Raw genomic sequence first — 22,480 nt, 5'->3', positions numbered from 1 at the left:
AGTTCATTTAGTGATTTAAAACCTATTTAATTAAATGTGTACCTAAATCTGCTACAAAACACTACAAATGTAAATAAGTTATTTGGCACAAAATAAAATAGACTAATCTTCAAAATCTGAAAAACTACTTGGCTAAATTTATTTTCACTAAAGCTGAAAAATTCAGACAATTCATCTGGAGGGGAAAAGAGGTCTTTTTTCTCCTGTAAAAAAGTACCACCTGCACTAATTTTGGAGGAAGATTGTGACTAATATTATGGCCTAACCAGTTTTGGCCAACCGTTAACCAGAGGGCAGCTGCTGGAGTATCCAAGCCCACATCATAGGTTTGGTAAGCACCATCAAAATTGCACATACCAGCAAAATAAAAAAAAAATATTTTTTAGGAATACTTTAAAACCTAATCTATCATCTGTTGCAGCTGTCTAAAAAATTGGACATACATAAAACCAAGGCTGACCAGGGAACACTAGTAACACAATTTCCACTGGCATATCTTTTGCCTAGTATGTTTGTTGTGTTCTAAAATATAAAATAGTCTAGTATCTGATATCCAATTTCCACTCCTGACAATTCCCAAAAAGTTAAAGTGGATCCGAATTCGAAAAAAAAAAAAAGATTTGCAATGTTACAGTAAACATTTAAAAATGCCATTTGTGCTCAGGCAGTAAGAATGAGCATATATGCTCAGGGTTTGGTATACAACAGTGTAACAGGGTTACGTTATACAACAGTGTAAATTTAGTAATCAATTGGATAGTTTATATTACATACCATAGGCTAAAACTGTACTAAAAAGAGAGTACAGTCAATTGTTTTACTACAAGATTTAAAGTTGAACAGTCATAAAAATAAAAAAAAATCACACTTTCCTTTACTTCTGTAGAGCCCTCGATCCCTCCACACCTGGCCTTTTGGTCCCGCATCACCTTGGAATTCTCGCACTGGGTGCCACCATTTCCTTATCCTTCTGCCTTCGTCACCCAATCTCGCACTACGCAGGCGCGAGATCATGTGACATATCCTCCTGTAAATTAACAATAAAAAGAGTGTTGTCTGCACTGCGTATGTGTAATTTCAGCATTTTTTATTTCATTCTCAGGCATGCACAGAAGGAGCAACCTGAAGCCTCCTGGGATACATGACATAGGTATCCCAGGAGGCTCTGCGCTCCCATTCAGTTAGGGGGTGTGGACAAGCTAATTTTTACTACCCTAATTTTTATTCACCTTTTTCCCCATTTTTTTTAAAGCGGACATAAAGAGTAACTTTGTTTTTTTTTTTCGGTGAAAGGTCTGCTTTAAGATACAAGAGACAATACAGAAGTGTACAGTTGACCACCAGCAGGACTATTTTACTGAGTAAAAAAGTAGCCTTGTTTTAATAAAAGAATAAGGACATTGTAGAACTTACAGTTTGGTATCCTAAGTTTGGGTAAGAAAAAATTACCAACGTGGACTGTAAGGGCACTTTTATGGTAAGGCTAAGTGGTAACCCTACTTGTTGCTGGGTAGTGTAACCGCTGTAAAGTACCGGTATTTATATTTTGTAATAAAACCCCAGTCTATATTTACATAGATAAAAAAGCCCTTCAACTTTAAATATACTTGTAAATGAGTAAATAAATACAAAATATCAGGTACATGTACTGCTGGTAATTCTTTCCAATCTTTACTTTCCTAAAGACCATGGACTATTCACATGCCTGTGTTCTTCACTGCACTATGTTTTGGTACAGAATAGTTGCTATTTAGGATTTAAACAAAAGAACTAGAGGACACAGATTGGGACAATCCCAAAAGTGTCAGATGTAAATATTTCCCTAAAGGCTTAAGGAAAGAGAAGATCAGAGACATGGAAAGCTCAAGAGATGATTATATAGCCTCTATGTCTACAGGAAGTGTTTGGATATTGATTTTGTAAACATATCCACAGTGTTACCTAAACATGAAATGCAAAATAAGTTGCTTTAAACATTTTGCAGTATTCACCTTTCCTCTACAGGACTATTAATGCTGGTACTTTTTCAAGTTCATCTACCAAGCATCCTTCAACTTCTTCCTGCTGGCCCAGAGCATCATAGACTTCCCCCTGCTCTTCCCCCCCTCCCATACACAACCTGGGCTACTAGGCTGAGTATGCCTATTTTTATATTTTTACCATGAGGATAGTTTGTGCAGTAAATGTGACTAACAAGAGATGCTGAGCGCACCGTTTTATTTATTTATTACTTTTTAAGCTCCAAGACCAGTTGCTCAGTGACAATTGAAATATTATATTATATTGATTATATGAAAAGATAGCTATCAGAGTTTAGGAACAGATTCCTAAATTAACTATAATCTCTTTGTATGCATTTGACTAGCTTTCAATACATTGGTGGCTTTGTGCCTCCCTTGCTTGCTGGACATAGTTTAAGGCAGTGTTTTTCAACCGCTGTTCCGCGGCACACTAGTGTGCCTTGAGAGATCTTCGGGTGTACCGTGGGAAATTATCCAATTTCAGTTAATTGGTCCCAAAATGATTTATTTACTGCAAAAAATTTGTCCTCATTTGTCTATACCAGCGATGTATAGTGATAGGCAGAACCAAAAAAAACTCTTCCACTAGATGGCAGCAGGTAGCTAATTTACGTGTCTGACTTTTTGGTGGTGTTCCGTGGGATTTTTCTAATTGTAAAATATGTGCTGCGACTAAGAAAGGTTGGGAAACACTGGTTTAAGGGACACGTAGTGCCTTACAGTTTATATACAAATTTAAGCTGGGAAAATCTGCACATAAATTCACCAGGACCTTAAACCTTCACTGAATTCATATTAAAATCATGGTAGTTGTAAAAACAACTGTATAGTTAAGGACTAACATTGAATATATCCTGAAAAACAGCACTGCACTTCCTGGTATATGAGTGTATCCAGCCACTCCTTTGGCTATAGTGCAATAGTATATCTGTGAAGTGGGATCAAGGGCACTTCTGCCACTTAAAGCTAGTTTAATGTGTTTTGATGTAAGAATTGAGGAATTTACTTTTGTGCTTTTCACAAGGCATTTTGCTGAAGCTTCAAAAACAAAAGTCAAAGCACTACTTCTACTAAGATGAACATCTCCACAAGACATTGTAAGTCAATAATGCAGAAAAGACCAAGTGTGGAAAGCCCCACAGGAAATATTTATGACTAGTCTTTTACCCCCTATTTACCTTTTTTGGACTTCCAACGTTCAATTCTTTTTGAAATACTCCCTAAATAGTGGTTCACATAGTGTTTTAAAACTCTAGGTCTCATTATATATATTTAGCTCATACTCATGGTTTTGTGAAAAGCTTTGTTTGGAATCGTATATTTCTCTAGAAACAAAAATCTGCAGCAGTTTGTTTCATTTCATTTTATGGTGAAATGCCAGAAGATTTAAAATCAGAAATGTTTTGTATTCCTGTACTATCATACTTCTTTCTGTTTTGTCCCTTGAGTAGAAGACTTACATTCAAAACAAAAATATCAACAGAACACAGAATATGAATATTTTAATCACATTATTTTGAACTGTTAAAAGGAATAAATGGTGGACTATTTGCTCCATGGTGATTGTACGTGGGTCACTTAATCTTCCACGCAGGAATAGTTATTGCGCTTGACTTTGTTCATGTTTGAAGCAAAAAGAAAATCAGACAGACCATCTGCTTTGGATGCCAGTGTCCCATTAATATACAAACATTTTGTTTTCCAAAATTCAGCCTTAACTAATCCATCTTATGTGCTACCATTTGAAGCTAAAATTATTCCTCTGTGCTCTGTAACTCAACAAACTGTATCCTGATAAAAAAAGAAAATCTGTTAAGAGCTTAGTTGAGACTTTTTATTAGGTCTGTGGTGTGAAAAGTAGGGTCTCAGTAAAGTACTTTTAAGCCTTTTGCTTAAAATGCCAAAAAGAACAATTCTGGCTTTCTGGCAATATAATTAACAGTGCAATACAGGAAACAAAATAAAAATCAGGCTGTTTTTAAAAAAAACAAGCCTTACGTCTGGCAATGTTGGTACAAAACTGAGGGGTTGTGTTGCTTTAGAAGATTTCCACAATGTCTGAAAATGTAAACCCTTTGATGGAAGCATTGCTACCTCAGTCAGATAGAACTCCATGTTGTCTTATTATAGTTACAGTTGGAAATAAAAGTTTTATCAGTCAAGAGTTAGATGGAGAATAATAGGTGAAAAGCCTGATGACCTACAGGTCTTGATAGGCAAACCTTGGACCTTTGTGGGATCATCTTTCAGACACACCAAAGATTTACAAAAAGCCTAGCCTGTACATCTGCCTGCAGGTACAATATATTATTAATAAATATTCATGCAACAAAAAAATCTGTTGTTAAAATACACAAATTATACAGGCTAATTAGTGATTATAGTTTTACCCAAATGGCAATTAGTGATGTGTTATTATTAATATTATAATTATTATCTATACAGCATGAAGCAAAGATTTTGGTAGGTTATAGTGCAATGTTACAGAGACGTGCAAGGGAATCAGCAATTTTTAAATGGGAAAACTGAATATTTTGCAGTCAAATCTCAGGCAGAGGGGGTGAAATAAAAATGGAGTTTTGCATATCAAAAGCTTTTTGTAGGGTTATATTTATGTATATCTCTATTGGATTCCATATAATTTTAGAATGTTGAACATTTGAGCTGAACAAATAAACAAATCTAGTAACTAATGAAGTGTGTCTATGACACAGCTTTCTTGACATTGCAGTGTTTCATTACTTTCATTACAGAGTATAACCAAGCTATAACATTTTTGTCAGTGAATCCATGGTCCAAGAACACTTAAAAATAATGTTTTTAACTCAACATTTGACATCAGCTTTAAATAACGTATTCTAGTTGCCAGTAACAATGTATCAGCTTATTTTTCATACCTAATTATTGTTCTTAATGAACAATAGGTTTATCAATAGGTTAAGGATTAAATAAACTTTGAATCTTTTTTAAATAACACATATGTATGTAGACAGACATAATAAAAATTGAGTCCTGAATCTTACTACCATTCCTAATACACTAATTTAGTACCAAAAGAACAAACAAACAATGGAACTTTTATGTACAATTAACACCAATCAGATAATCAATCAATAAATGTATGTATGTATGCAGAAGAGAAATAACCACAAATCACGTATACAACTTTATAAAATGTTATCTGTAACAGCTGTGTGCCATGCCTGTCTCTCTGTCTTTGTGTCTCTTTGTTAACATTTCTACTATTAGCACATAATAGCTGTGGGTGGTACAGAAGCAGGTTGCTGTTTAGTAGGCTGCCCTCACACAAGTGCCATTAATCCTTATTAAAAGTATTTCAATCCTTATTAAAATCATCCAATGGTGATAACTCTGTTCCTCCTAAGAATTACACTCAATAACAACTTCACTGGCTAAAATGTTCACCATAGTTTGTATATATGTGTTTTTCTAATGAGTTGAATGTGAGTGTTTGGTTTGGTCGGCTATAATAGATGAATGTCACTGGGTGGATCAGATGGATCAGACAACTAGAACAAATACTTCTACAGCACCATGACAAGGGTTTACAAACAAAACCATATGATCAGCACTTAGCTTACCCAGTGATCACATGACTAGAAACCAGGCTGATTGGATCATGATTGCTAGTCTACATGTGAATGTATACATTACACTATCTGAATATGCTGAAACAGGACTAAAGACAAGCTTTCATTCACCTCTGTAGTTATACACATTGTGGAAAAATGCATCTTCACAGCAGAGACAATTAAATCCCAATATCCTCTTAGTTTTTTTTATAAATGCAAAATGTTTCCACACTGCTAGCTATTCAGCTTTCACCACCAGATAATTTTAAAAATACATCATATACATGGAGAGCTTTTAATTTAAATAGATTGAAGTATGTTGTATTGGGGTAGAGTTAAAAAAGTAACCTTGATAATTACTGCAAAAAAAAAAAACATGACAAATATTGTTGCTTTTAGTCAATTATTCTGCATATATTTTTTTTTAATGAAATGTATTTAGAAGCCCAGTTTTGAGGTTAGTTTGGTGCTGTGACCTCTGTAGAAGTTGAGGATTTAAATTCCAGAGAAATTTGAAAAAGAAAACATAAAAAAACCTTCTAAAATACACATATAGACACGCTTTGCACCAATCACACCAAGAGTGCTTTGATTTTATGTTGTGAAAGCTATGTGACATTTAAGATAATACTTGTTTTTCACAGTATAAAAGCCAGTCTTGTCATTTAGTATTTTCAGCAAGCTTTAGCTCAGCAGGGGGCTTACATTTAAAGCTGACATTTTTTTTCTATGTAACAGGTAGAAATTGGAAGGCCTACAGTAGTTTAGCACTACTGAGTATTGTTTCTAGACAGGTAATGCTTTGATAATCATGATTCAAAATCTAAAGTGATTGGAAAACATTGATTAGGGTGCAGATTTTTTAGTCCCTGGTGGTTTATTGGATGGAAGTCACTATACCACCAACAAGGCTTACCTTGCAGTTGTTTAGTAGCTGCCTAAAATAAGTGAACAATCCTCCAAACATAGACTTACTATACTAGTTTTTCAGTGTCAATAATTTATTAGGGAATGTTTTATGAATAAATAAGCCCCCCCCCCTTAAAATTAGAAATTCCTTCAACTCTTTTTTAAGAACTATTGTGTTATCTTTAATTTATCTTTAAGAAGATAAGTATTAATACTTGGGCTCGAAACATCCTGTGGGTAATTTTCTTTTAAAGCTACAGAATGTTACAAGATGATATTCCCCACATTCTGTGACATCAGTGGTCAAATAAATATTGTACTTTTCTGTGCTTCACTAATAGGGAAATTGAATACTTCCTTATACAGTAGAGGATGTCCTACAGGCATCAAGGATTCTCTCTCCATTATCTCTTGAGGTCTTGAAAGCAAGTTTATTTGTTGGAAAACCAACTTCATACATTGCAACTTAAACTGGACCCTTTTTTTCACCAGTATAATCAACTATTTGCACAGCAGAGTGAAAAAGAGTGTTTTTTCTCTGAAACTACTAAACTGACTTTATCTGTAAAGTAATTGGTCAGTCTTATTCTTTGGAAAAGAAAAAAAATAAAATTACAGATTTTATTTTATTTTCTCTATCTTTGATGTACTACTGGTTAAATTATCATCCAGTCAAAGCTAAAGTGCTTATAAGATACAAAGCAAATGTATAATTTTTGGGGGGGAAAATATACCTCGGTATTAAATGCATTTATGTCTGTATTAAAATAATCATTCTCAGCCAGGGATCCTGGTTCTAGATCCTCATCACACACTGTAGCCTATTTATATGGAACAGTAAAATATACCTTTTGATTGATTTTATAAATAAACCCAGCATCGTAAAACTCTTAAAATACCTCAGTGTGAAATAGTTTATGGGGGATAAGAATACCAGCCATTGATGCTATACAAACAATAGCTATTTTGCCCTGTCCTTGGGTTAAGTAGCTAAAACATTAGGTTAAATTTGTAACCAGATGGATTTGAATTTATGTGGCAAGTCAGCAGTACTTGACAGCAAGTAATTAGTTTATTACTTACTTCATATACCCAGCTTTTTCCATAGGAAAAACAGTCAAGAAGGAATGCTCACTCAAACAATGATCGGCATTTGGTCTACCTGCTAGAGGAAAGCCTAGAGCCTATACTTGCTATATATACCAGCTTATTTTGAAATAGTAAAATAACTCCTCCTGTGTCATAGAACAAAGATAGATGTCACCTGTTTGTTGATAGGTAAAGGGTTGCAGAAAAAATACTTTTAAAGAATGATGGGGCTCTCAGGTAAACCTATTGCTTTGCCCTGTTAACTTTCAAATGAGATGTTTTCAATATTATAATAATATTATAAAAAAAAAGTTTAAAAAAAATGAATGATAAAAAGTTTGGGCCTGTGGTGGGAACCAGCAAAAAAAGACTGCCTGGTACATGACCAAGATGTCAAAATTGTCATGTTACTTTTAGAATTAGAAGTCACACAAGTGATCATTCTCTATTTTAGAAAGGACTAGGAGGCAATTATAGCAGGCTCTACACACAAATTTGTAACCACTGAAAACCTTTGTTTACTTAGAACAATTCTTTGTATACATATCTTTGTTCTATTGAAAACAGTTAAATTCATGTGGCTAATCAGAAAACATTCAAGTACAACAACTGAATAATGTTGGTAAATCTCTGATAGAAGGCATGGTAAATGGATATGGTGAGGCTGGTAACTCTATGTACTCCTGTGTGCAGTGGATAACCGTAGTTTTACCTGTTAACCCGCTTGAATCACAACTTATTGCTAAATTCCACTGGAAAGCCTATAGATCTCGATTGCATGACAAAGGTCATAATGAAGGTTTTTTTGAGTCGTATTTCAAATATTTACTGATTTAACACTCCATAAAAGAATAAAAAAAATAAAAAAATGTATTTACTCAACTCCCTGTTGGAGTATTTAAACTACAAACTCCATAGATTTTAGCCAAGTACAGATGTTAGATCAGTACTGTTGGAAATGAATGTATCTTTTTTCCAGGCAATGTAGGAACGACCAAGCTCTGTAGGTGCTGTTTGTTCTATGAAGAGGAGAGAGAATGAGTGGCAGACATCCAACTGAAATCTCTATATAGGAAAAAGCTATGATTATTAGCGGTCATTCAGCAGGACAGATCTCTGAGTGATGTTGGGAGATATTCCTAGAAATGGTAGACTCTTACCCAAGACAGAAATTAGTGATCAATAATGGGACTTTTAAAGTCATTTTACCCATGAGATCTATGAGATCATATATCTTAATATGAAAAAACCTTTATTTAATAAATCTTAATAAAAGAAAAGAACAATTAGAAAGTAAAATCAATTTTCACATATACAAATAAAAACTCCCTGAATAGGATACCTCTTAAATGTACGGGTGTCCACAATATTTTTCTACACGTTTCATGGAACTAACTCTGCTTCATCAGGAACACAGGAGATCTACAATCAAAGAATATTTGCATAAACAAACATCGTAGCATAAAATATCAAAACAACCTGAATAAATTCAATTTGTTTAACAACTATTTGATGCATAAAAAGTAGCTTACATGAAAAATCCTGGATGAGGACGAACCTCTAGAACCTTTCTCACACAGAATGATATGAAAAATATATTGGAGCAGCAACGAGAGCAAGTGAGTAACAATTCTTATGAGGACAGTTTCCAACACTTATCAAAGTATTTTATTGTGACAAACCCTGTCAACCAATTACCAAGTAAACTATTCATGACAAATTCAAAATCAGTCTTTTGTGAACATTGTTGAAATATTCAATGTATCTAAACTAAAATCAATCAAAACTACATTTCACCTCATATATTATTGAAAGTGCAATAAATTATTTTATAAAAAACATATAGGTGGGTGACAAAAAGCAAGGTAGTTCAAACACCATTCCATCCCTTTCATCAAAATAATATCTCAAACAACCAATATTCAGTTTGATTAAAATGATTACTACTAAATTCATGATCTACTATGATTTTGATGTAATTAGGAGATTTTTTTTAAACTGTCAACTGTAAGTGCTCTTGAACATGATTGGACATGCAGTTAACTATATGATGATGACTTTTTTAGGAGTAATCGATGTTAGATATATATATATATATATATATATGTATTGGTAAATGTAAAATCACAGTGTGTTCTGATTGTTTTGCCATTTAGCCAATATGTTTTGTTTTTTTTTTTTTAATTTTGTTAATTCTTTAGCAGACTGTAATCAGGCTACTAATATCTGCACTTCTAGGATAAGAAACATTGTTAAGCATATATTCATGAGAGGGAGAACTAGTTGGCACTATCAATATTTGCCTAATAAAATATAAACACAGGCAAAATTGATTCAGTATAATTAAATTCTTGGATTATCCTGGATGTGGTGGATCTGTGAGGGAATCCCTTCTTGTATCAGCAATTACTGTCTTCAGGTAATGAAGCTCCTGGGTGAGGGGCATGCCTCTGTGTCCTGTATGAGTGATGGGTGCTCCGAGCGGCACAGATGGTCCTTCAATACACGTGTGGTCTGCAACGTAGATACACGTGTTTTCTGTTTATGATTACGACGTCCCACAGGAGGGACACCCCCACTGTGTGATGCCGCCACCATAAAGTTTTGTGGGGCAGGTTCGTAGTGGGGAGTCCATCTGTGAAGAGCAAGACTGCTAACTGAATAAGAGAAGATATAAGAGAAATTGGCTAAGGTAAGTAAAATTTTTTTTTTTGTACAGTTTTGTACAGTTGAAAACTTATATATATATATATATATATATATATATATATGTATTAGTTAATTATAGATTTATTTCTGGATCCAACATAGAGCAGCATGACTCTATTGATATATTAAATATTTCAACAATGTTCAGAAAAGATTGATTTTGAATTTGTCATGATAGGCTACTTGATGATTGGTTGACAGAAATTATCTCAATGAAGATACTTGTTGGAAAATAGTGAAGATAGTGTTGGAAACTGTCCTCATAAGAATTGTTACTCACTTGCTCTCGTCGCTACTCCAATATATTTTTCATACCATTCCCTGTGAGAAGGATTCTAGAGGTTTGTCCTCATGCAGGATGTAAGCTACTTTTCATGCATCAAACAGTTGTTACACAAATTGAATTTTTTAAGGTTGTTTAGATACTTTATGCTATGATGTTTGTTTATAAAATATTCTCTGATTGTGGATCTTCTATTTTCCTGAAGAAGCGGAGTTAGTTGGAAAACGTGTAAAAAAAAAAAGAATAACCCCCCATACGTTTAAGGGGTATCTCAAAAAAATAATTTTTACTTTCTATTTGTTCTTATCTTTTAATAAGATTTAATAAATAAAGCTTTTTAATATTAAGATATTGTATCTCATAGACTTTGTAAAATGGCTTTAAAAGGCCCATTAATTGATTGTTCAATATTTTTTGTCTTAAATTAGGGTTGTGGCCGGGTTGATTTGTATCTGTCAGGTGATAACAACTTCTATACAAACTCTTACCCAAGACAATCATGAGTGTTTGTCTCAGGGACAAAAATCTAGCAACTTTACATAGCATAGATTTTATGTGAGTTTCATCAAACAAAATATTTGTATTTTTCTAAATAGTTGTATACTATTGCTTCTCCAAGCAAGGTACCTTTTTGTGAAAAGTAGGAACATATCAATTCAACTCAGGTTTTGAAAATATCTTAAAAAAACATTTTGTAGTCAATGGTAATGAGAAGGCTGTATCATCTAAAAATACTTGACTTTGTTGTTTTCCAGAGCATTGGATAGCTAGGCATGCCGAAAAGTCAGTGGAATAATGTACTTACAGTATAGCTTAAGTTTGGGCATACATTATAATGAAAGAAAGAAAACTGAACTAGTTGCACTGGTTTCACTTAGGTCTTGAATGGGAAATATAGACGGGTAAGCCTATCACTAAAGCAAGAGATACCAGTAACTCCTACATAAATAAAGCCTTCTTTCAGGCTTCTTTTATTTACAGTACTTGCTGTCAGCACTCATGTACATGTAAATAGGCATCTATACAGTATATGCTGTCTGTTCTTTTGAAAACACTTATGTTTGAGGTGACTTTATTAAGTATAGAAATGCACCAGGAATTAAACAAAAAAAATTATAAACACAACAAGCACATAACATTCGCTCTGTAGAATGTGTACATACAATAATGATGAAATATACATATTCTCACCTACATGACAAGTGTAAAGGGGGATAACAAAGTTGTCTTACCTCTGCCGGCCAGCCAACCAGATCGTCCCGTTAACCCATGACCCTTAATAAATACACGGAGACCTGTCTTGGATATAACTGGCCATAGCAGCGTTTTATTAACAAAATATAAAACATTATTAACTTTTTCCTTATAAAATATACAACCGCAAACACAATATAACAGATACATTCCAAATCTTCGAGTTTTTTTAACACATGTTTTTTGACAGTCCATGACAGAACCACTACATCCCTAAATGTCACATACCTGCACACTACAATTAGGCCCCCAGCCGTTAAGACACTGGCTCAGGGACAACACGCACGTATCCCACCAAACCCACCATTGTCCTTTGACCCCGCCTAATTGCTTACTCCACCCATCACCCCATCCCGTAAAGAAATAAAACAACAGTGCTATATAACAAACTTTTAATCATACACCTTTATTAAAAAATAACTACAAAATTTGTATGATAAGCACATAAAGTATGTAAAAAAACTTACGGAAGATGCTTTACAAGCAGGATGCTAATAGGTACTCTGAAGCCCTGTAAAATGCTGGCTTACATTACAACATGGAGCCTCTATTTTCTGCTTGAATATCATAAACCACTCTTTAAGCATAACAGCGTCACCTACAGGTGCAAAGTGAAATTGTCCCTCAACTAACAGGCCAAAGGGCAGAATACTGTCAGTGTGCTTATTTTGAAAAAGGTAATGCAAAATTCTTCTATCAAATAAATTATTCATAAAGTCAAATACATTCGTTTGGCTTGCTCTGTACACTCTCTTATCAAGCATGCCAGGAGTTATCCCTAGTCAAATACAAAACCCGGAAACCTATCTTTATTCTACACCTTGGTTATATGTCAGGTATTTGAGGGTTTGACTAGTTGTTAGCCTTTAGAATTTCTCAATCAACCACTTTTGATGCTATCAAACTTTGATCAAGGTAAAAAAAATAAAAGGACATCTCCTCAGTGTGGCCTCTCCATTGCTCTCCAAGTAAAAATAATAAAACTTTAAATAAAGAGTGCATGAATAATATAAATTCACCAATCATAGGCTAGAGCCTATTGCATATAAAGATTAAAGAAGCTTAGTCATGTCACTATTTCCTGCAATTTGAAGTTCCCCTACAGTATGTCACGCTGTACAGTCTGAAATCTAATAAGGAATATTAGGGAAAAATAGTTTTCTAGAAAATTGATATCGCTTGAATATCAGAAGTCATTTTTCTTACTTGATAAATAGACTTCTACAAAACTGGTATAATAATAATGATGATCCAAAAAGCCTATCTTTTACAAGCTCTGAGTCATTTTATGATTTGTGCTCCCACATAGAATTTGTGTTCCTTTTTAAAACTAGATGATAACCTCAATTAGTTAAATAAATTTGAAGGACCTGTGAAAATAACAAATATAACTGTAAGCCTTGCTTACTACATTGCTTCAGTGTACTATTGCTATGAATGTTCTCCAAAACAATGGAAAAAAGAATGCAGAACAAGAACACGTAGCCCTGAAATCCTTATTATAATCTTATTTCTTGACTACAGAGAGTTTTCTCATAGATTTATAAAGTATTTTTTGTACTGCTGTCTGTGTGCCAGGTAGGAAGACCAATTTTACCAGGTAAATGATACATTTAAAATGTCTTTAAAACAGGAACAGAAGGGACAACTGTCTAAGAGTCATATCTATTACACTAGCAATTTTTGCTCTTACATGTCTACTCTACAGAAAAGGGAAAAAAAGGAAATTACCCAAATAAGATACAAATGGTCAATTAAATCTAATAGGCAAGTTAACCCCCCTCTATACAAAATAAAACAAAATGTTTTTGTTTTAGATAAACTTTGACATGATATTTTCTCACTTGTGTTCTAGCATGATATTAGGTTCCTTTTGTATGTACTACAGTGGTGGCAGGAAAGAAGTCTTTTGTACATAGAACAAAGGAACCAACATGCCAATCCTATACCATAAGTGGCTGTGATCCCTACTAAGACCTAATTAGACATTGTTTCTTAAAGATCGCCGTTATTAGTTCCTATTAAAAGGTGTGTTGGTACAGGCATATTGTAGTTGAGACAATGGTAGTTATTTTTGTTTTTAAAGATGGACAGTTCTCTTGGTTTTTAAATCATTATTGGTTTCCTGTCATACTTTATCATTTTCTGCTTCCCAAATTTTGCTGCCCGAGGGAAGGAATTCAATCAGCCTTACATATCCCCGTGAAAACAAACCATGAACTATATTTCAAAAATGAAAATAAAAGTGCCATGTTTAAAAGAGGAGTAGTACAATAATGCCCTGACAGAAACAAGGCCCTGTCTGTACATCAATAAACATGTAATGGCTTTTTGGTTTGGATGAGCTTCAAGGCAGGACAATAGAGTTGCTGGATATAAATTATATATGCATATGTACAATACATGTGTGCATGTGAAATTTAATCCATACAGTGAAAGGCATATTTTTCCTTATAAACATAGCCCTTAGGTCAAACCTATTTGGTCACTTCATTGTACATATATAGAAACCTTTAAAAAGAAATCCACCAAAACATTTGTCAATCTATTGTGTTTCCTGAGCACCTGCTAAAGGTCCAGGAATGCCTACTTGTAGTCTCTGTATATTCAATATGTACAAGCTATTGGGGACTTTTGCGTCCACTGCTTCTCAGTTCTATGACCATAGCTTAGATAATACTGTTTTCAAAAAACAGCAGGAAATCTAATTGCCTTTTATATAATGTCTGAATATCTTTACCCCGAATCTTTATTTATTTTCCAGCAAGCTGGCAATTTTCAACCTTGTGCTTTAACAATGCTTGTGCTGGGATCATAAAAATATGCTTTATCATTAGCTTAAAAAATATTTTTAGAATAAGCTACTTAACTTTTGTAATTTTGTTAAATACAGATACAAATATGTTATCAAAGCTTACGAATGTGCAGTGAAAACTTTTAAGCTAAAAATACTTCACTGTGTTGCTCATGTATTGTATTGACAATATGTTAGCAGTGAATGAGTTAATTTAATCAGTGTCCAAAGTGTTTTATATCACACTGCACTGCCATAAGTCTAGTAAATAGCAATGTGCTAATGGATCACAGAGGATGCATTTATCTTTAGAAGTGGGAGGGAAGCCTTTGTAATTCACTAGTTATGGAAATCAACCTCAGTATCCAGCAAAATCTATTATCTCTGCACTACCTATTTATATTCCTGGAATATTTATGAAAATTGTTACAGATATACTAATATATGGGTTAAAATTAGACGTGCTAGATTTATCTTGATTTGATACTTAATTGATTAGAAAAGTTGTACATTTGGATGGACTTTCTGCTTTGCAAATGCGACAGCCTAATTAAATATCACTTAACAGCAGATTACATTACGGCTACATTTATTAACAAACGTAGGGGGCTTTTAGATGAACATTTTGTCAAACGACTCAACAACCTGCATAAATCAAGACTTTCAAAGAGTGTAATAGAATGGCAGTTATGCACCAGCAGCTCATATCATTTCTGTTGTGTAATGTTCCAAACGTGATCTGGTTTTGAAACATGGAACCCATATACAGTAAAATGGCAAACTAAAGGGATAAAATATAACACAGTCATCTTAATTTACTAAAGGGTAAAATGAGTTTCAATGTGCAGCATGGATGTGCAAAAGTACATAGGACTTGGCATACCTTAAGTACTCATACTCTGTGTGTGTTTTGCAGTTGCTTGGTCAATGTCAGATGTTTAGGTGAGTATTCAGGTGTGAAATCAAGGCAGCACAGATTCTTCTGCTTAAAGCAGGTAATATTTAGAGGCAGACTAGGGAAACTGATCCTTTTCTAGAAGGACTTCCTAAGGGGGTGGGGTCCTTGGTTGGTTCTCTTCTTTTTTAGCAAAACAAGTATATTTATAATTCACAGTAAAATATGCTTGTACTTTAAAATAAAAGTATAATTAAAATATGACTTGGGAGTTGTTGTAATATACAATCTGAATGTATTCTAAATTGCATGTATCCTTGCCCATCTAGCTATATAGTATTTTTAAGAGAATATATAAAGCAGAACCAATAGCTGTGGTCCCCAACACTCTTCCTCTGAAGTCTGGCTGTCAAATGTACATCCCCATGCATTCCTCAGCACTGTTAGTGTGGCCCCCAAAATCCTGAAACTGCTTTCTAGTAGATGAAAGAAGCTGCTAAGCTATGCTATCAACAACCCAGTCCACTTTCCTTTGTGTCAAAATACTGTAGGGTATTTCTTGTGCCAGTATTATACTTCCTTGTGCAAAGCCTACTGTAAATGTAATCTCTTTCACCAACAAAAACAAAGTATGTAACCTGTGTATGCCACTTGTCACTAGCCTGTGAATGACTGAGGGTAATAGAAATTCGTTTTTAGTCTGGCTGGAGATCTGCTTTAATGCAGCTGTGAATCATACAGTGTTATTGGGGTTTGGACATGGTGGTACATTTTCTTCTCTATCTAGAAATTTGATGTAAATAAAAACTTTTGCTTTACCACCTTAACTGACTTCTTCAAGAGAGAATCAGAATTGCTAATAGGGTACGCATACAGCCTTCCTACAGAATGCAGCCATTTTTGAAAATCTGGAGCACACAAAGTTTTACATGTCCCCTGGACATTTCCAACAAGTATCTCATATTGATGTGTATTGTAGAAACTTCTGGAACTTTGTGCAAGGGATGGTCATGGGGGTCTGCCACTAAATAAACGTAATAGTATTTTAAATAATCGTAAAAAATCATTTGGAGCAAACCTTCAGCTGCAATTTACACCAAAACCTAATATTTATATCTAACAAAATGCATATTCTCCTCATTATTTTTGGCCTCTGAAGTTTTTTGTGCTTCTAGCATTTTTGAACATGTCTTTTTTCTACTGTCTGTGGTCCTGACTGTATCACTGTTAGTTATCTAGTTTATTTTAGAAGCTACGTCTGTTTTTTTAAGAAAGTCATTCATTCAGTCATACAAAATAAAAAACACATTCTGATTCGGCATTAGATTATTTGCCTGGAAAGTTTACACAGTTATATCACGGCCTGTTGCCTTGAGTGGGAAACAGATTCTGATAAAGCCTTATGGCTGTTTCTGAAGTGGTGGTTGTGACTGGTGGATGGTCACATTTAGCTGTTTACACACAAAAATGGGGGTGCACATCTGCTTTAGAAATGCTACATTTCCCTGCAAGCAATATAGGCAGAAGAATATACAAAACTTTCTGTCATAATAATACATGCTGAAGATTTCTTAAATCAGGAGTAAATGTGTTCATGAGGTCAAGCTCTTTTTTTTGCAGATTAGGCTTCCAGGAGCATTTAAAAGCCATGTTTTTCAGAAGCATGTCTTAACATACCCTTAAGAAAGGTAGAAATAAAGATAACTTTCAACATCTAACCCTGTTAGGTGCCTTAATGATCTTTCTCTTCCTGCATTTTTTTAAACTGGACTCTTTGAAGGTCCTTAAGAATGGCCAAGTGTACTCATAACTGCTATACCTAGTGGCTCAAGCTTACAAAAGATGTCTTTTTGAGAACAAAAAAAAAAAAGAGGCATCACATATATATTCGCTTGACTCACCCCACTGATTGAATCGGCACAGTTTGCTGCTCTTTATCTGTTTTAACCGAGAAGAGGAATATGTTGGAGGAATATCCTGATATTCTTCAAGCTGGAGAAATTCATGTTAGTGAAAATGATTCCTTGCAGCATCAGAAAGAATCAATCCCCCTTAAAGATATTCAAAATATTCAACTAATTCTCAATCAAGCACTCCGATGGTTGTCAGATTGTGGTTATATCAAGCACTGGATAATTCAAAGCCAACAAACCTTTTCTCTGTAATACAATTAAGTTAAATCAAACCTTAAAATGAGAAAGTCTTATCTATGCACCCTGCAACATGCATGACAATGACCTTTTTCATTGTTTTGCATTTCTTATGTCTTTTTTTCTTACTGCTGTGTGAATGACAGCAAGCTGGGTGATTAATGTTTCACCACTGTCCCTTTTCATTCCTTGAGTATTGCATTTAAAAAAAACATAAAATCATTTCTGATAAATTAAATGTGTTTGTGTAAGTGTTATGCCGTTAAAAATTGACCTGAATTCTCATGCTTGTGTTTCTGTTAAAAACAGGGCTGCTTTTCTTAAATGAACTGCATGATCTGCAATTTACTAATGCCCAAACTACTGACACCACGATGATATGCATGTTCAGTGTTAAACAGTACACTATGTTAACATTATAAAACCAATTAGGTAAGGCACCTGATGCAGAAAAGAATAAACAAACAGGTTTTGATTTGCATAACTATATACAATTATCATCCCACTAACCCAGATACTATTTTAAGTGCTTGTTTGATGGATTGCTACATAAAGAAAGTCATGCTTCTAGAAGACACTGTTTAAAAGCTTTACAATCTCTTGATTAAAAATCTTGGCATCACTGAATTGCAATGCATGAAATATTGCCAATGATGTCATGCTAAGTATAAAAGCTTTAAATAAAACAGTCAATAGATTGCTACTGAATAAAGTGAACTAACAACCAATTCAATTAATGTAAATAGAAAGTATTAGGTCTTAAAGACAGAGTTTTGTTGCAGCTAAGCTGCCATATATGCATTGTCAAGCTTTGTGGGAATTTGCATATTCATCTATGTGGTCATATCATGGCTAGGAATATACTGTTTCAAAAATATCTTCCTGATCGGTAATAAACAATACTGCCACATCACTCTATTATCAACAATAGCAACTACAAAATTATATAAGGTATGCTGCCACAACAGCCTGGTTTTTATTGTTTAAATCATGTTAAATCACGATGGATCTGTCTTCTGTATCTTTGGCTGGGTAAATTATTAAAGCATGTGGGCATATCATTTTCTAAGACTGTTTAACCCTGTTATGTAAATGACCCCCACAAACCAGGCTATGGCGCTAACCTGTAGATAACAGGGATGATCCTGGGCCTTCGCTATGTGGAAGAGTGAGTATAATAATAAAGTTGGCAGTGCCTCCACCCAGGACAGGGTCTCTGTTAGCAGAGGGGCTCCCTTCTTGGGACATTAACCAGAATTAATACCAGTAATATAATCAGAACCCGAGGAACCACTACACCCAGCATACAACATTAACCACTGCAGCTAAATGAAGACACAGGTTGGAGTATTTGTAAGCTTTATATCTTAAAACAGTAATAATGTAAGCCGTGTAGCGGGGGCTTTCTAGGATACAGCGAAGTCACAAACAGGGAAGACAACACGGACACCAGCTTATGTAAAACAGAACGTACTTTACTGAGTAATATAACAATGAACAAAATTCCAAATATAAAGACAAAGAAAATTACATTACATACACTCAGCCCACAGGACAGCACAGCGCCCTCTTTCAAAATTGGTTCTTATGACCTGCCACACACATAGACACTAAGTTACTAGCTACTGCAGGTCTAATCTCAGTCTCTGGTATTTCGGGCGCCAATCCTATAATGCGGCGCGTGCACGATTTTACTGACCCGGGTCCTATTCTGGATCCAATGATGTCTTTAAACTGAACAACAAGTCTCTTCAGCAAACATGAGGTCCTGCAAGACAGACAGCGCTCCGTTCCTCAGCTCCTTTCAGCCTTTCTGGAAAACAATCCTTTTCCTCTGGACAGGATCTGCCTTGGACGGTGGTCAGCCTCACTCAGCCACAGCTCCTGAGACTCTAGGACGGGCTGACACTTGGATGCGAGCGGATTCTGTTTCACACACAGTCCTTGCAAGATGCCTGCCCTCCTGCTTCCTGCTTGCTGTCTTCTGTCTTCCTCTTTCTCAGAACAACCACACCTCCTATCAATATACAAATACTGGCAACCTGTTTAGCTGTGTTAAGAAACAGCGGCATCTTGTGCCTGAAATGCAGAACGACAGTTCTATATTTAATTACAAACATTGAACAGTGAGTGCTGTTTCTCAATCTCACAATAACAATATTTACAATCCATAAACATCAATGAGTACACATGGCAGAGTCCTGAGGAGAATTGTGCACAGATATACCCGGGTATATATACAGTCTATAACCACAAATACATCCAGTTATGATCAGTGTCAGGATGAGTTGCAGAGGCCTCTGGAGTTGATTGTAACAAAGATGTCCTGATGAGATGATTCTGGAAACAGCAGCAAGGAGATCCTCCAACTGAATATTGGGCTCTGTATGCTGTGATCCTGGATTGTGGGGATGCAGGCAAAGTCTCTGGAGTTCAGGAACAATCTATCTGCACTACCACTTAGTCCCTAGCAATCACACTAATCTGCCAATTCCACCGGACCTCTGCTACCTATGGGCCATCGGATGCCTAACCTATGCTAGATGTAACTAGACAGAGGGTGCAGATCAGCAAAGATAACTGAAAGAGCAGAGCAAATATATATTTGTGTATGTAGCTGATACACTGACAGTAGGGATTTCCCAAAGTGATCTCTGATAACAGATAATAGGTACATATCTGATAACAGGTAATAGAATCAGAGTGATCTCTAATAACAGGTAATAGAATAATACTGCACTACACACAGACAAGACAGTCAGTTTCTTCTGGAAGGGATGCAGGCACCTACCCTGGCTGAGCACATGTTCTCATCTCTGCCCCTGTACTTCCTGCATTTCCTTATATCCTGGTGGGATTTCTAAGGCCACTATCAGGGGCAGGAAACACTTCAACAACTTTATTTGCAGTTTACAAAATTACAACTCAGCTAGCAGATAGAAAAAGGCATTCCCCTACAACTAGGTCTAGGAGGTATGTCAATGCATAAAGCGGTATTGTGAAACAGCACATAAGGGACTTTCAAGGCAGTAAATAAATACCTTCAACCACTCAATTAAAATTAATCCTTAAATATACTGCACTTTCGGAATATAGTGCACTTTTCTAAATATTCAAGTATGTTGAAAGAACACATAGGGGCATATAGTGGGGCAGTTATTCAACACATCTGGATTGTCTTTACATTTTTATGATGCAGATGTGTTTTATTTAAACAACATAAAAACACTAAAATTGCATTTCTACATTCATTCTGGTGGAAAAGCCTGCAGGTACCAGGGGATATCTATCCAGGGCCCTCCAGATGTTTACAGTCTGTCACAACACACACCTTAACATATTATTTTGTGAGGCATGGCAATTGATCAAAATAACAGATCTGCCTGTTTTATTAAAACAGCAAATCACAACTGTATGTTTAAAACAAGGTAACCAGGATGTAGTGGACAGGATTATGTTATAAAAAGAATGAGTAAATATTTACTGTCCCTTTAAATAGAGAAAAATTGTGTGGCGTTCCCCTTAATATTTCAACCAGACCCTTATCTTTGCATGCATCTTAGGACATCAAGAAAAAGTGGGGCATTCTTTATTTAAAGGTTTTTAAACACACATTACAAAAAAATAAACATATAATAACAGCGATGGCATATCAAACTCTATTGTCATCTTGGGAGAGCATAAACCATGTTCATGTGAAGATGAATAATGTAAGTTGAATACAGTTTCCCTTGTAGGAGAAGGAGGTGTAGAAAATGAGTCCTTATTTTTTTTTGTACAAGAAAACATAGGAAACACATGCATTTATGTAGTATACAGTATCTTGAAGGGGTAAGGTCCAGGGGGCAGAAGTACCCCCCACTCGCTGTGAGGTCACCCATTAACACAATGTTAACTTTTTATACCCATAGACATGGGGAGACCCAGTGTTAACAGGCATGGCCTCTTCCCCACATTCAGTCTTTTAAAAAAGATTTTAGTTTAAAAAAAACTGCAATATATTTAACTGACCTAAACTGATTGTCTAGTTAGGCTTTAAAGAGGAGGTAAACCTGAGAACAACCCAAAAACAAAAAAAATACATGGATTCTTCCATCGGGTCTAAGAGTCGTCCCTGCATCCATCTTCAGCCTGTCGCGCTAGGTGCCGCCATCTTCTTTTTTTATTACTTGCAGCCCTATGCAATGTGTAATTTGTTGGTACTTTATGAATAATGGGCCTAATAATATCTGTGGTCAATGTGTGAATAATGTCTGGTCAGTGTGCTATATATATAATATACTCCATGTAAATCTAGGTCTGTATACTTTGCTATATATATATATATATATATATATGACATGCTCCCATGGCTCTTTATACAATATATGGCACACTACCTGATTCTGGATACTATGTTGACATACATTTCTTGCGTGCTATGTAAGAAAATACAGTGGACAGGTTGTCTACATGGTCTGCTTGATTTTCATAGCTACTTAATTTAATTATACATAGTTGGCTTCAAGCAGACCCCTACAAAGGAATGTAAAGATAAAACAAATAAATATCCATAGTTTAACACGCAAATTGACTTTGGTGTTATTTTATATACTAAAATGTTATTTTACAACAGTAAAAGTCAGTCCTATATAGTATTTTAGAAATACACAGTGGCTAAAATTATAAAGATGATTCAAGTGCTTAACCACCTGGGCGTTACACTGAGGTCTAGATTTCTGTTCCAAAAGCGTTACAGGTTTTAATGAATTTTTTTTTTTAAATTGTAGACCTGTAACTTACA

At 35.0% G+C, this 22,480-nt stretch overlaps 1 protein-coding gene across 1 annotated transcript in view; it reads left to right on the top strand.

Annotated features, from left to right (window-relative positions):
* Window positions 1-22,480, top strand: part of TENM2 (teneurin transmembrane protein 2) — a 1,565,317-nt gene that overhangs the window by 1,456,849 nt on the left and 85,988 nt on the right. The gene's annotated exons all lie outside the window — the stretch shown is intronic.

The sequence above is a fragment of the Pyxicephalus adspersus genome, chromosome 2 (assembly GCF_032062135.1).
Source record: "Pyxicephalus adspersus chromosome 2, UCB_Pads_2.0, whole genome shotgun sequence".
Taxonomy (NCBI): domain Eukaryota; kingdom Metazoa; phylum Chordata; class Amphibia; order Anura; family Pyxicephalidae; genus Pyxicephalus; species Pyxicephalus adspersus.
The sequence above is the reverse complement of the archived record's forward strand: the minus strand, read 5'-3'. Positions and strand labels throughout refer to the sequence as shown.